Source organism: Nerophis lumbriciformis, linkage group LG22, assembly GCF_033978685.3.
Source record: "Nerophis lumbriciformis linkage group LG22, RoL_Nlum_v2.1, whole genome shotgun sequence".
In the NCBI taxonomy this organism is placed as follows: Eukaryota; Metazoa; Chordata; class Actinopteri; order Syngnathiformes; family Syngnathidae; genus Nerophis; species Nerophis lumbriciformis.
The window spans coordinates 28772033-28789309 of NC_084569.2; positions in this window are offsets into that span (position 1 = coordinate 28772033).

The following is a 17277-nucleotide window of genomic DNA, read 5'->3' on the forward strand; positions in this document are numbered from 1 at the left end:
GGTCAAAACAACGTCAGAACCCAACATTGATAAAACGTCAACAAAGAGCATGTTGTTTCAACGTTGTATTTGTGTTGTAGAGTATTCGGTGGAAAATGACCAAATATCAATGGTAATATCAACGTCACAGCCTGACATTGATTAAACGTCGTCAAAGAGCATGTTGTTTCAACGTTGTATTTGTGTTGTTGAATATTGTTTTGAAAATGACCAAAATTTAATGGTGAAATTAATGTCAGAACCCAAAGTTGATTAAACGTTGTCAAAAAGCATGTTGTTCCAATGTTAAATTTGAATTGCTGAACGTCAGAACCTAATTCGAAAAGTTCTCAACGTTGTTTCAATGTCTTGTGCCTTCTGGGGGCTGCGATGCATTTGTGTGCTTATGCTTATCTATGCATGGAATATAAAACGTGTGCTCTGCGAGCAGTGTTCCTGTTGGACAAGAAGTGTGCAAGTGTGCAAGTGCGACCTTTCACACACAAATCAAACGCAGCTTTTCAATCCTCAACAGACTTTTCTCTGCAAAGGCCAACGTGGACTCTGTGCGGTCTGTCACATGCAAGAGGTTTGTACTGTGTTGCACAACAGCCTATTGCGTACAGTCCATCCATCCATCCATCTTCTTCCGCTTATCCGAGGTCGGGTCGCGGGGGCAGCAGCCTAAGCAGGGAAGCCCAGACTTCCCTCTCCCCAGCCACTTCGTCCAGCTCTTCCTGTGGGACCCCGAGGCGTTCCCAGGCCAGCCGGGAGACTTAGTCTTCCCAACGTGTCCTGGGTCTTCCCCGCGGCCTCCTACCGGTCGGACGTGCCCTAAACACCTCCCTAGGGAGGCGTTCGGGTGGCATCCTGACCAGATGCCCGAACCACCTCATCTGGCTCCTCCCGGATGGCAGAGCTTCTCACCCTATCTCTAAAGGAGAGCCCCGCCACCTGGCGGAGGAAACTCATTTCAGCCGCTTGTACCGGTGAACTTGTCCTTTCGGTCATAACCCAAAGCTCATGACCATAGGTGAGGATGGGAACGTAGATCGACCGGTAAATTGAGAGCTTTGCCTTCCGGCTCAGCTCCTTCTTCACCACAACGGATCGATACAGCGTCCGCATTACTGAAGACGCCGTGCCGATCCGCCTGTCGATCTCACGATCCACTCTTCCCTCACTCGTGAACAAGACTCTGAGGTACTTGAACTCCTCCACTTGGGGCAAGATCTCCTCCCCAACCCGGAGATGGCACTCCACCCTTTTCCGGGCGAGAACCATGGACTCGGACTTGGAGGTGCTGATTCTCATCCCAGTCGCTTCACACTCGGCTGCGAACCGATCCAGCGAGAGCTGAAGATCCTGGCCAGATGAAGCCATCAGGACCACATCATCTGCAAAAAGCAGAGACCTAATCTTGCAGCCACCAAACCAGATCCCCTCAACGCCTTGACTGCGCCTAGAAATTCTGTCCATAAAAGTTATGAACAGAATCGGTGACAAAGGGCAGCCTTGGCAGAGTCCAACCCTCACTGGAAACGTGTCCGACTTACTACCGGCAATGCGGACCAAGCTCTGGCACTGAGCATACAGGGAGCGGACTGCCACAATCAGACAGTCCGATACCCCATACTCCCTGAGCACTCCCCACAGGACTTCCCGAGGGACACGGTCAAATGCCTTCTCCAAGTCCACAAAACACATGTAGACTGGTTGGGCAAACTCCCATGCACCCTCAAGGACCCTGCCGAGAGTATAGAGCTGGTCCACAGTTCCACGACCAGGACGAAAACCACACTGTTCCTCCTGAATCCGAGGTTCGACTATCCGGCGTAGCCTCCTCTCCAGTACACCTGAATAGACCTTACCGGGAAGGCTGAGGAGTGTGATCCCACGATAGTTAGAACACACCCTCCGGTTCCCCTTCTTAAAGAGAGGAACCACCACCCCGGTCTGCCAATCCAGTGGTACCGCCCCTGATGTCCACGCGATGCTGCAGAGTCTTGTCAACCAAGACAGCCCCACAGCATCCAGAGCCTTAAGGAACTCCGGGCGGATCTCATCCACCCCCGGGGCCTTGCCACCGAGGAGCTTTTTAACTACCTCAGCAACCTCAGCCCCAGAAATAGGAGAGCCCACCACAGACTCCCCAGGCACTGCTTCCTCATAGGAAGACGTGTTGGTGGGATTGAGGAGGTCTTCGAAGTATTCCCTCCACCGATCCACAACATCCGCAGTCGAGGTCAGCAGAACACCATCCTCGCGTACAGTTTCTTAGCTTTTTCTTAAGTAAGTAAGTATGCTTTCTTAAGTGTGCTCGCAACCTCCTGCTGATATATTCTCGGCGCGGAGACACCGCTTTTAATATTGACAATCTTTTTTTTACGCAAGCATTCAGCTAAGGGAAGACATGTATGGTACAGGTGAGAGATGTGGCGTTCGCAAACGAACCGAGTCTAAATCCCAACCGAGAACCGATTACCAGTTGTGAGACGTTCTTCGAGGAGCCGTTTGTTATGCACATGCAATTTTCACGTCTGCGATTGGCCACCCCGCACGTGCGTGCCACCCGACGAGCAACTGTACTAGAAAATTAGTCTGAGTTAAAGGAAACTTAGCAGCATTTGGATTAACTTTTTGTTGATGATAAAAAAAATATACCGTATTTTTCGGACAAAAAGTTGCAGTTTTTTTTCATAGTTTGTGCGACTTATACTCAGGAGCGACTTATTTGTGAAATTCTTAACACATTACCGTAAAATATCAAATAATATTATTTAGCTCATTCACGTAAGAGACTAGACGTATAAGATTTCATGGGATTTAGCGATTAGGAGTGACAGATTGTCTGGTAAACGTATAGCATGTTCTATATGTTATAGTTATTTGAATGACTCTTACCATAAAATGTTACGTTAACATACCAGGCACGTTCTCAGTTGGTTATTTGTGCCTCATATGACGTACACTTATTCAGCCTGTTGTTCACTATTCTTTATTTATTTTAAATTGCCTTTCAAATGTCTATTCTTGGTGTTGGGTTTTATCAAATAAATTTCCCCCAAAAATGCGACTTATACTCCAGTGCGACTTATATATGTTGTTTTCCTTCTTTATTATACATTTTCGGCAAGTGCGACTTATACTCCGGTGCGACTTACTGTATACTCCGAAAAATACGGTACATGAAGTTTTACATATAGAAATAGAGCAAAATGTATATAATGTTTTAAAATTATTATCATTATTTAATTGTATTTACTTTTCCTTTATTCAAATACATTTATTTTATTTGGTTTCACTTTTGGGGCTTATTATTCCAAAAGGTAGTAGTTCCAGCGTACACACACCTGGCATGGTAGTACAATTTTGTACTCACATTTTTCTTATGTCCTAATGTTTATTGTAGTTTTAGTCATTCTTTTTATAATGCATGTGTGTGTGTGTGTGTGTATTTTTTTTCTATATCGTTAAAATAATGCAATTTATTTTAGGTAAGGGAAAATTCTAACCTGTGATGAACTATTATCATGTTGATAAAAAAAAACTATTTCAAAGCTGATGTGTTTAACATTATAAGCAATATATATATATATATATATATATATATATATATATATATATATATATATATATATATATGTATATATATATATATGAAAAAATGTAATCGCAAATGATTGTCTAATTATGCAAAAATATTAAAGTATTTCTGATTCTGATTCTGAAATATATTATCAAACATTCAAACCATTTTTTGATAGAAATAAATACTAATAATAATGATTTCAAAGCAAGTTATCCATCAAATTGTGCAATGTAAAAGTAGCAATAGATTTAATGGTAAAATTGAGACATTTACTGTGGTTTTTACAGCATTTTTCTCTAAATGAAAAAAAACAGTACTTTTTTTACTGTAATAAACTGTGGTCTCGTTTTGACATTTACATTAATAAACCGAAAAAATCTACAGTTGTTGATTTGCAGTTAAAAAAAACCCTGCCAACTCAGGTGCCAAAATTTACTGTAAAATTGCAGTTTTTTTTATTTACAGTAAAAAAAAAAACAAATGTAAATTTTACAGTAAAAATCTGGCAACTGAACTGCCTTTTTTTAAACCATAAAAACAGCAGTACTGTTTTTCCATTTACAATAATATACACTAAATTTTGAGGCGAAATTATTGCAATTTATCATATTTTTTTAACATTTTATTTAAAAAAAATCCAAATAAAATGCATCAGAAATTGTGTGATAATAGTATTCACTGTTAGATGTGGCCCTCTGGGGACAAACATAACTGCGATGTGGCCCTCAGTGAAAACAACTTTGACACCTCTGTTCTAAAGGATAGGAGTTCCAGCGCACACACACTAGATATGCTAGTACAATTTTGTACTCACATTTTTATTGTGTCCTCTTCTACTGATGTTTTCCCCCAAGATGCTTGAGGAGATGCTGAAAGAGTATGAAAAGGCGATTGTTTTTTATATATTTTTTTTGTTCATAATGTTAAAAACATCAGCTTTGAAGTTATCATGGACCAGGGCGACAAAAACATGGGATTAAATGATGAAAATAATAGTTTTACATGCCAGGAAATGGGCTCCAGTTCTGTAGATGACGTCACACCAAGACGGGGCGACATATCGAGTCTGGCAATGGAAAGGTTCCAAGTAGTTACTCAAAAACTCTTTGATATTACGTGAAATGACTGTCAGATTCAGTTTCAGGAGCAAAAAATAGATGCGGAGGACTCGTTAGAGAAATTTGGGTCATCTGGATGCTGTGGGTCTTTTAAGTCGGTCACGTTGAAGGACGTACATGACAATCATACAAATACAGAAATGAAATGAACTGATAAGAAAGAGAACACGTTTTATCATCTCAGCCAACACTTGCTGCTTTATCGTCCCCAGCAGCTGCTTCACCCTGAACTTTGAGGTTAAGCACATTAGCACAAGCCCTAAACAACATAGACAACCCTGACAGGAGAGGAGTGAGGAAAGCCATCTAAGTCAAGGTTGAAAAGCCATCCCTGAGCAGAGGATGTGGTCTGCGGCACCATCTGTCTCCCACATACAACACTGTCCTTTCAACCAGTCATAAAAGACTCTGCAATTTAGCCTCCAACAAATACCAGGAGTTAGTCACATCCTGTGATCAAAAATGTTTTTTGTGCCATTAGTTTACAACTGAATGGAATGCTTACGTGGGACATTCCGACTACTTTGGACTGGTAGTAGTCGATCCACAGCGATGGTTCTGCCACATAATACCTCCATGCTAACGAGGAAATTACACTTCAACGACTGTCGTTGGCTTTAAAAGTAGGATTGTTGGTTTGCATCAACACATTTGTTTTTCTTACTACGATAGGGTGAAACCATCCTTGCCCAGCACACCCTCCTGGTTTTGGAGTAAAAATATTTGGGATTTTGGCACCAGCCGCTAGATTAGATCTGACCAATCTAAGTCTATGATCATGAACTGATTAAGCCTACTGAGGTTTTGGCACCAGCTGCTAGACTAGACCTGACCAATCTAAGTCAAAGACTAGATTTGACCAATCTAGGTCTATGAGCATGAACTGATGAAGCCTACTGAGGTTTTGGCACCAACAGCTAAACTAGACCTGACCAATCGAAGTTAGAGACTAGACCTGACCAACGTAAGTCTAAGACTAAGTTTGACCAATCAAAGTCTATGAGCACGAACTGATAAAGCCCACTGAGGTTTTGGCACCAGCCGCTAGACTAGACCTGATCAATCTAAGTCAAAGACTAGATCTGACCAATCTAAGTCAAAGACTAGATCTGACCAATGTAAGTCTATGAGCATGAACTGATGAAGCCTACTGAGGTTTTGGCACCAGCCGCTAGACTAGATCTGACCAATCTAAGTCAAACACTAGATCTGACCAATCTAAGTCTAAGAATAGATCTGACCAATCTAACTCTATGAGCAAGAACTGATGAAGCCTACTGAGGTTTTGGCACCAGCTGCTAGACTAGATATGACCAATCTAAGTCAAAGATTAAGTCTGACCAATCTAAGTCTATGAGCATGAACTGATGAAGCCTACTGAGGTTTTGGCACCAGCCGCTAGACTAGACCTGACCAATCTAAGTCAAAGACTAGATCTGACCAATCTAAGTCTATGAGCAAGAACTGATGAAGCCTACTGAGGTTTTGGCACCAGCAGCTAAACTAGACCTGACCAATCGAAGTCAAAGACTAGACCTGACCAACGTAAGTCTAAGACTAAGTTTGATCAATCTAAGTCTATGAGCATGAACTGATAAAGCCCACTGAGGTTTTGGCACCAGCCACTAGACTAGACCTGACCAATCTAAGTCAAACACTAGATCTGACCAATCTAAGTCTAAGATTAGATCTGACCAATCTAAGTCTATGAGCAAGAACTGATGAAGCCTACTGAGGTTTTGGCACCAGCTGCTAGACTAGATATGACCAATCTAAGTCAAAGATTAAGTCTGACCAATCTAAGTCTATGAGCATGAACTGATGAAGCCTACTGAGGTTTTGGCACCAGCCGCTAGACTAGACCTGACCAATCTAAGTCAAAGACAGGATCTGACCAATCTAAGTCTATGAGCAAGAACTGATGAAGCCTACTGAGGTTTTGGCACCAGCAGCTAAACTAGACCTGACCAATCGAAGTCAAAGACTAGACCTGACCAACGTAAGTCTAAGACTAAGTTTGACCAATCTAAGTCTATGAGCACGAATTGATAAAGCCCACTGAGGTTTTGGCACCAGCCGCTAGACTAGACCTGACCAATCTAAGTCAAACACTAGATCTGACCAATCTAAGTCTAAGATTAGATCTGACCAATCTAAGTCTATGAGCAAGAACTGATGAAGCCTACTGAGGTTTTGGCACCAGCTGCTAGACTAGATATGACCAATCTAAGTCAAAGACTAAGTCTGACCAATCTAAGTCTATGAGCATGAACTGATGAAGCCTACTGAGGTTTTGGCACCAGCCGCTAGACTAGACCTGACCAATCTAAGTCAAAGACTGGATCTGACCAATCTAAGTCTATGAGCAAGAACTGATGAAGCCTACTGAGGTTTTGGCACCAGCAGCTAAACTAGACCTGACCAATCGAAGTCAAAGACTTGACCTGACCAACGTAAGTCTAAGACTAAGTTTGACCAATCCAAGTCTATGAGCACGAACTGATAAAGCCCACTGAGGTTTTGGCACCAGCTGCTAGACTAGACCTGACCAATCTAAGTCAAAGACTAGATCTGACCAATCTAAGTCCAAGACTAGACCTGACCAATGTAAGTCAAAGACTAGATCTGACCAATGTAAGTCTATGAGCATGAACTGATGAAGCCTACTGAGGTTTTGGCACCAGCCGCTAGACTAGACCTGAACAAGCCCAGAGCATAATACTACCACCATCATGCTTGACGGTAGTTTTGGTGTTCCTGGGATCAGTATGTGGAATTAAATTATGGAATGGATTAAGTAAAGAAGTTAAAAATTGTACTGATATGATCCAGTTTAAGAGGTTGTTCAAAATAATAGTGCTTACAGAGTACAAAAAAGAAGAATTATGAGAAATACTTTCAACCTTATTGAAAATAAGATATTCTTCATCTCAGTATGTTAATAATGACTGAATTAATTAATTAATTACATATTACAAAACTGTTGTATACTAATTCATAGATGTTATTTTATTATATAAAAAGGTCAGTAAATGATTCTATATATTTGTAAACGCTTGAAGTGGGAAAGGGGTAGGATTAAATAAGCTTTGCTTCTTCCTACTCCTTTTCGGGCATGATGTAAAATGAAATGATATGAAATTGTGTGATGTATTATGATGTAAGTGTGTTCATGTTCGAAATAAACTAAAGAAAGAAAGAAAGAAAGGCCTCACCTTTTCTCCTCCAAACATATTGCTGGGTATTGTGGCCAAACAGCTCAATTTTTGTTTCATCTGACATCACATGGACAAAGATAAGACCTTCTGGAGGAAAGTTCTGTGGTCAGATGAAACAAAAATGGAGCTGTTTGGCCATAATACCCAGGAAGACCAAGGAGCTGATTATTGATTTCAGGAAAAAAATCACTGAGCTCATCCAGCCCATCTACATCATGGGAGAGGAGGTGTAAAGGGTCTCAGAGTGCAAGTTCCTGGGTGTGAACATCTCAAGCAACATGACCTGGAAAAGCAACACCACTGCACTCCAGAAAAAAGGTCAGCTAAGACTGTATTTTCTGAGAAGGCTGAGGAAAATAGATGTGGCTGATAACCTGCTCCTGTCCTTCTATCGCTGCTCCGTTGAGTCAATACTGACCTACGGCATCTCTGTGTGGTTTTCTAGCTGCACCGTGGCAGAGAGAAAGAGATTACAGGGGGGCATAAACGCGGCCCAGAGGATCACTGCATGTCCTCTTACATCTCTAGAGGACCTGCACAAGAGACACTGCAACAGGAGAGCAAACAGCATCCTCAAGGACTCATCCCACCCAGGTCACCACTGGCTTGAACTCTTGCCCTCAGGGAGGCGCTATAAGACCATCAAAGCAAGGACAAATAGACTGAAAAACAGTTTCTATCCTAGAGCTGTTATTGCCCTAAACTCTGTACTTACCTGAACACTCACCACTTTATTACTTGCTTACCTCTGATAAAGATCTACTGTGCAATATGTTTTTTTTACATTTTATTATGTTTTAAAATTTTAAATTGTTTTATTATTGTTGTTGTCTTAAGATTATTTTATGTAGGTTTGTTTTAAAAGCACTGAGCTGGATTGCTGTCCAATTTCGTTGTTTCCATACAATGACAATAAAGGTATTCTGATTCTGAATATGTTTGGAGGAGAAAAGGTGACGCTTTTATTCCTAGGAACACCATTCCTACCGTCAAACATGGTGGTGGTAGTATTATGCTCTGGGCCTGTTTTGCTGCATATGGAACTGGTGCTTTACAGAGAGCAAAAGGGACTATGAAAAAGGAGGATTACCTCCAAATTCTTCAGGACAACCGAAAATCATCAGCCCGGAGGTTGGGTCTTGGGCGCAGTTGGGGGTTCCAACAGGACAATGACCCCAAACACACGTCAAAAGTGGTAAAGGAATGGCTAAATCAGGCTAGAATTAAGGTTTTAGAATGGCCTTCCCAAAGTCCTGACTTTAAACCCCAATGAGAACATGTGGACAATGCTGAAGAAACAAGTCCATGTCAGAAAACCAACAAATTTAGCTGAACTGCACCAATTTTGTTCAAGAGGAGTGGTCAAAAATTCAAGCAGAAGCTTGTGGATGGCTACGAAGGGACATGTAACCAAATATTAACATTGCTGTATGTATACTTTTGACCCAGCAGATTTGCTCACATTTTCAGTAGACCCATAATAAATTCATAAAAGAACCAAACTTCATGAATGTTTTTTGTGACCAACAAGTATGTGCTCCAATCACTCTATCACAAAAAAATAAGAGTTGTAGAAATGATTTGAAACTCAAGACAGCCATGACATTATGTTCTTTACAAGTGTATGTAAACTTTTGATCACGACTGTATACATTTACAGAATCTTTCTGTGTAAATAACTCTTGTCGCAACGGATATATCTGCGGCTAATATATGAAAAAATAAATTACGTGGGTGGGGCTTATATCCCGGTGCGCTCTATAGTCGGGAAAATAAATCAGTTGATTATGAAACAGTAGCACAGTCTCAGCATAGTGTCAATACAGCTAGTGAGTGTGCCACTCACTCACTAGTCCGTTTCGGCACTATTTAGTCCGATTTTTTTTGCCGGAAAGGAATCTCTGGACTGCTTACTTCAAAACATGAACAGCCAAATGTTTCCAAGAGTTTCATCAGCTGAATGGAGAGACACTCCGCGCATTCAGCTGCTGCTCGGGCCCCCCGCTTACATTCCAGTCTGGGTAGAAAATAAAACTCATGCCATCATCCTTTCCTGCCCGAGTTTCTGCCCCTTTTAATTAGCCCGCCGCCCCACACCCCCAAACCCCCCCTGGATTGTTTGCGCCTCCTTAAAAGGCGACCTGGTTTCTGTAAAAAACACGACCTGTTGATTGATAACGGCTGCTCTGAGGAGAGGTCAGCGCAACGACAAGACATTCCTGCAGTGGGATTCAAAGCCAAGCGGGGACACGTGACCGCGTGAAGTCTGCTGCTTTGTGGTCCCGCTGGCGGCTGGACTGTATATGGTCAGGATTCATGGAGCTGAGAGCAGATTTCCTCTCAAGTCCAGCGGGGTGGGGGAAAAAAACAAACCCAAAACGTGAGCGGAGGAGGGATACATCACCATGTTAGGACGGGCGTATTTGAACGTTCGCCGTTTCTCGCCCGATGCGGGCCACACCCACCTTCCCGCCTGTCAACCCCACCAGCAGCTGGTTTGCGGGTTCACTCGAGGCTTTTCGGAGCGTTCAAAGTGATTTTGTGGAACGTTGACATAAAAAGGCGGGGCCTATTTGAAGAAACTGACCTACATTTCGCCGGCTGCTTCCTGTGCACGCAGGATTGGGAGCAATGTGGGAAAAGCCACAAAGAGCTCATTGACTTGTTTTGGGTTGGAAACAAAACGTCTCAGATTAGCATGCAACTGGGTCATCAGGGCCGTGAACATGTTGCACCCACAATCTTGGCATTGCCCAAAAAGGCTCAAAGTCATTAAAAATTGTACAGCAGGCGTGTCCAAACTTTTGCCACTGAGGGCCGCACACTGAAAAATCAGAGCATGCGGGGGACATTTCGATATTTTTCATTTTCATAACCAAAACAATATAACGGTTTTTTTTTAAGCTGGTCCCAGGGCCCGAGAAGGGTCTCAGTCATAAAACGCTTTAAAAAAGTAATTTGTTTTTTCTTCAGCTCTATATTTTGATAGAAAAATATTTTTTTATGTTTTATGCACTTTTTATTTTCATGTTTTTATGGAGATAAACTCTAATTATGCAACATATTTCCCCCCCCCAAAAAAAATTTTCAAAGTGGAATACTTGATGTGAAATAATTGGAGCCTTAAATATGTCAATAATTCAATAGCAACATTGCTTTTGATTCATTATTATTTTTGGACTAATGACAGTTGGGGATCCAAAAGGGCCCAACTCTTAAAAGTGTTAAAAATAAGTCAAATCTTTATTTAATTTTTTTTAATTTTCACTGCTTAAATTTCTCGATCAACTTCAGATATATTTGCCAATTCTATGTTTTTATAACTTTTTACACGTTTGTGTAGTTTTATTGTTTGTCATAGAACACTTTTTTTTTTGGCGACCACACAAAACATGCATCATTTTTTTCTAAAAAATATTTAAAGTTTATATGTTTGATGTGACGTAATTAAAGCCATGAATATGTCAATAATTAATAACATTGATTTTGATTCATTATTATTTTTTGAGCAATGACAGTTGCTCAAAAGGGCCCAACTCTTGAAAGTGTCAAAAGTAAGTCATACTTTTATATTTTATTTTTTTACATTGACCACTTAAATCTCGATCAATTTCAGATCTATTTGTAAATTTTATGCTTTTATAAATTTTTATAAGATTTTGTAGTATTTTTTTTTATTGTTATTGTTATTTTAGTTTTTATTATTTGTTTTATACCTTTTTAGAAAACTTTTTTTTCGTCGACCACACAAAACATGCAATATTCTTTTCAAAAACATATTTTAAAGTTGTATATTTGATGTGACATAATTAGAGCCATGAATATGTCAATAATTAATAACATTGATTTTTATTCATTATTATTTTTGAAGCAATGACAGTTGTGGATCCAAAAAGGGCCAAACTCTTAAAATTGTTGAAAGTAAGTCACATATATTTTTTTCCCCTTACTTTAACTGCTTAAATCTTGATCAATTTCAGATTTATTTGTAATTTTTATGTTTTTACAACTTTTTATAAGATTTTGTAGTAATTGTTTTATTTGTTAGTTATTTTATTTTTTATAATTTGTTTTATGCCTTTTTTGTCAGAGAAAACTTTTTTTTGACGACCACACAAAACATGCAATATTTTTTTCAAAAAAATATTTTAAAGTTGTATATTTGATATGACATATTTAGAGCCATGAATATGTCAGTAATTATTAACATTGATTTTGATTCATTATTTTTTTTGAGCAATGACAGTTGGGGATCCAAAAGGGCCCAACTCTTAATTAAAAGTGTTAAAAATAAGTCACATCTTTGTTTTATTTTTTTTACTTTCACCGCTTAAATTTCTTGATCAACTTCAGATATACAGTATTTGCCAATTCTATGTTTTTATAACTTTTTATAAGTTTTTATAGTTTTATTGTTTGTTTTATACCCCTTTTGTCATAGAATTATTTTTTTCCCGCGAACACACAAAACATGCAACATTTAAAATATATATACAGGTAAAAACCAGTAAATTAGAATATTTTGAAAAACTTGATTTATTTCAGTAATTGCATTCAAAAGGTGTAACTTGTACATTATATTTATTCATTGCACACAGACTGATGCATTCAAATGTTTATTTCATTTAATTTTGATGATTTGAAGTGGCAACAAATGAAAATCGAAAATTCCGTGTGTCACAAAATTAGAATATTACTTAAGGCTAATACAAAAAAGGGATTTTTAGAAATGTTGGCCAACTGAAAAGTATGAAAATGAAAAATATGAGCATGTACAATACTCAATACTTGGTTGGAGCTCCTTTTGCCTCAATTACTGCATTAATGCGGCGTGGCATGGAGTCGATGAGTTTCTGGCACTGCTCAGGTGTTATGAGAGCCCAGGTTGCTCTGATAGTGGCCTTCAACTCTTCTGCGTTTTTGGGTCTGGCATTCTGCATCTTCCTTTTCACAATACCCCACAGATTTTCTATGGGGCTAAGGTCAGGGGAGTTGGCGGGCCAATTTAGAACAAAATTACCATGGTCCGTAAACCAGGCACGGGTAGATTTTGCGCTGTGTGCAGGCGCCAAGTCCTGTTGGGACTTGAAATCTCCATCTCCATAGAGCAGGTCAGCAGCAGGAAGCATGAAGTGCTCTAAAACTTGCTGGTAGACGGCTGCGTTGACCCTGGATCTCAGGAAACAGAGTGGACCGACACCAGCAGATGACATGGCACCCCAAACCATCACTGATGGTGGAAACTTTACACTAGACTTCAGGCAACGTGGATCCTGTGCCTCTCCTGTCTTCCTCCAGACTCTGGGACCTCGATTTCCAAAGGAAATGCAAAATTTGCATGGTTGGGTGATGGTTTGGGGTGCCATGTCATCTGCTGGTGTCGGTCCACTCTGTTTCCTGAGATCCAGGGTCAACGCAGCCATCTACCAGCAAGTTTTAGAGCACTTCATGCTTCCTGCTGCTGACCTGCTCTATGGAGATGGAGATTTCAAGTTCCAACAGGACTTGGCGCCTGCACACAGCGCAAAATCTACCCGTGCCTGGTTTACGGACCATTGTATTTCTGTTCTAAATTGGCCCGCCAACTCCCCTGACCTTAGCCCCATAGAAAATCTGTGGGGTATTGTGAAAAGGAAGATGCAGAATGCCAGACCCAAAAACGCAGAAGAGTTGAAGGCCACTATCAGAGCAACCTGGGCTCTCATAACACCTGAGCAGTGCCAGAAACTCATCGACTCCATGCCACGCCGCATTAACGCAGTAATTGAGGCAAAAGGAGCTCCAACCAAGTATTGAGTATTGTACATGCTCATATTTTTCATTTTCATACTTTTCAGTTGGCCAACATTTCTAAAAATCCCTTTTTTGTATTAGCCTTAAGTAATATTCTAATTTTGTGACACACGGAATTTTGGATTTTCATTTGTTGCCACTTCAAATCATCAAAATTAAATGAAATAAACATTTGAATGCATCAGTCTGTGTGCAATGAATAAATATAATGTACAAGTTACACCTTTTGAATGCAATTACTGAAAGAAATCAAGTTTTTCAAAATATTCAAATTTACTGGCTTTTACCTGTATATTGTAAAGTTGTATATTTGATGTGACATAACTACAGCCATGAATATGTCAATAATTAATAACATTGATTTTGATTCATTATTATTTTTTGAGCCATGACTGTTGGGGATCAGAAAGGGCCCAACTCTTAAAAGTGTTAAAAATAAGTCACATCTTTATTTTATTGTTTTTTTTTTACTTTCACCGCTTACATTTATCAATCAACTTCAGGTATATTTCCCAATTCTATGTTTGTATAACTTTTTCAAAGTTTTTGTAGTATTTTTTGTTTGTGCTATATTTTATTTGTCATTGAAAACCTTTTTTCAGTGAACACACAAAACATGCAATATTTAAAAATATATATATTTTCAAGTGGTATCTTTGATGCCAAGTAATTAGAGCCTTGAATATGTCAATAATTCATAATATTGATTTTAAATCTTTTTTTTAATTTTTATTTGTTTATAATAAAATAACTAGGGGTATCCAGATACAACTTTTTCACCTCTGATATGAAACCGATATTGGAGTATTTGCCGACACCGATATTGAATGAACATAACCTCAGCACAAACTTTGTGATTGTCATGACGACGTGGACTATCTTGCAGCTTGCTGCGTGGATGGTTTTACCGGAATGCAATCGGACCAGACCAGTCATGGCTTGAAGGTATATACATGATTTAATTTAACACTATAACAAGAAACAAACAAAAGGGTACAAACAAAAGGTGCGCACAAGGTGGAGAACAAACTTGGCTATGAACAAAACTAACACTTAGACAGAAACTATGGACATGAAAAACTACACTTACTGTGAAGTGAAAAAACAAACACTTACGTGGCATGGCATGAAGCATAAACTAGGGAATAAACAGGGCATGATAATGACAGAGGTAATGTCGCCAGGATGACCAACAGAAAAAGACAGGCTTAAATAACAGTGACATGATTAGTGACAGGTGTGTGAGTCCAAACGTGAAACAGGTGAAACTAATGGTTGCTATGGTGACAAAACAAGGGAGTGAAAAAGCAGGAACCAAAAAGAGTCCAAAAACCAAACAGCACATGGCCAAACAAAAACATGATCAAAAGACATGACAGTGATGTGGAATGTTAAAAAAAAGGCTTAATAAAGTAAAAGTAATCAAACTCTTTTATAACAGTAAAACATTAAAAAATTAACAAACACATCATTCCCCACAACTTGATTCATGTTTATCAGGAGGGAGGAGACGTGAAAAAAGTCAGTGTTTGTTCAAGAAACCCTGCCAAGCAAATTATGTTACCATGGTAACCTCTCTTTTTTGGAGCGGAAAACCCCCACATTTCCCTAATCTCAGTTTTAACAAACTCAGGGTTTTCACCAAACTCTCTTTCTGGAATAGCCCCAGTTGGGTTGAGTTAAACAGAAACAAAACATTCCAAAAAAATATTAAAAAATGGCAGTTTGAGAGAAATGTGACACGTTTATCTTCTGACCTTCATTGTCCCTTTGGAGGACTGAGTCATAGCTCTTGTCGGCCGCCAGTTTTAGAAAGTGACTGATATTGTTGGCTGCATTTGTTTGAACTATAAACAAAGTTCCCTTGGGACGACAATGTGGATATTTGATAAGAACCGACAAGGAACTTTCCCCCAGATAGCTGACCTTTGACGTCCTGTGCAGCCAACGGTGGTCCCAGAATGTTTGAGGACAAGCGGTATAGAATTATGAAGACCCAGTTGTATCAATCTAAATCCTGTGTGGTGCTGGCAGTTTACAGTTGACCTCTGACAAGGCATGAAATTACCACAGAAGCCTGACTGTTTGGCTGCAAGGGGGATCGAGTAATTGGTATTTACTAACAGTAAAACGAGCAAAACATAATTTTGATGCTTGGATTCCCACTGAAGTGATGTCTCCTGACAGACTCGAGTCAAGTCAAGTGCACAGGTGGGTAGAGTAGCCAAAAACGGTACTCAATTAAGAGTAGGGATCGCCAAACTACCATTAATAGAGGAAAATAGATGTGGCTGATAACCTGCTCCTGTCCTTCTATCGCTGCTCTGTTGAGTCAATACTGACCTGCGGCATCTCCGTGTGGTTTTCTAGCTGCACGGTGGCAGAGAGAAAGAGATTACAGGGGGTCATAAACGCGGCCCAGAGGATCACTGCATGTCCTCTTACATCTCTAGAGGACCTGCACAAGAGACACTGCAACAGGAGAGCAAACAGCATCCTCAAGGACTCATCCCACCCAGGTCACCACTGGCTTGAACTCTTGCCCTCAGGGAGGCGCTATAAGACCATCAAAGCAAGGACAAATAGACTGAAAAACAGTTTCTATCCTAGAGCTGTTATTGCCCTAAACTCTGTACTTACCTGAACACTCACCACTTTATTACTTGCTTACCTCTGATAAAGATCTACTGTGCAATATGTTTTTTTACATTTTATTATGTTTTTAAATTCTAAATTGTTTTATTATTGTTGTTGTCTTAAGATTATTTTATGTAGGTTTGTTTTAAAAGCACTGAGCTGGATTGCTGTCCAATTTCGTTGTTTCCATAAAATGACAATAAAACATATATATATATATATATATATATATATATATATATGTGTGTAATATATATATATGTGTAATATATATATATATATATATATATATATATATTAGGGTTGTCCCGATACCATTATTTTGGTACCGGCACCGGTACCAAAATGTATTTCGATACTTTTATAAATAAAGGGGACCACGAAAAATGGCATTATTGGCTTTATTTTAACAAAAAATCTTAGGGTACATTAAAAATATGTTTCTTATTGCAAGTTTGTCCTTAAATAAAATAGTGAACATACTAAACAACTTGTCTTTTAGTAGTAAGTAAACAAACAAAGGCTCCTAATTAGTCTGCTGACGTATGCAGTAACATATTGTGTCATTTATCATTATATTATTTTGGAAACATTATAAAGGACAAACTGTAAAAATGGATTATTAATCTACTTGTTCATTTACTGTTACGATAAGGTTATTTTCTGTTTCAACATGTTCTATCTACACTTCAGTTAAAATGTAATAATCACTTATTCTTCTGTTGTTTGATACTTTACATTAGTTTTGGATGATACCACAAATGTATGTATCGATCCGATACCAAGTAGTTACAGGATCATCATGTGTCCAGGGACATATTTTCTGATTTTATGAATATAATATGAATTAAAAAAAAAAGCAAATAGATTTTGTGACTGTAGAGGGGGCGTGGTCGGCGCGCCTCCTGCGGGAAGGGAGTGGGTATGGCCTGGCTTCGAA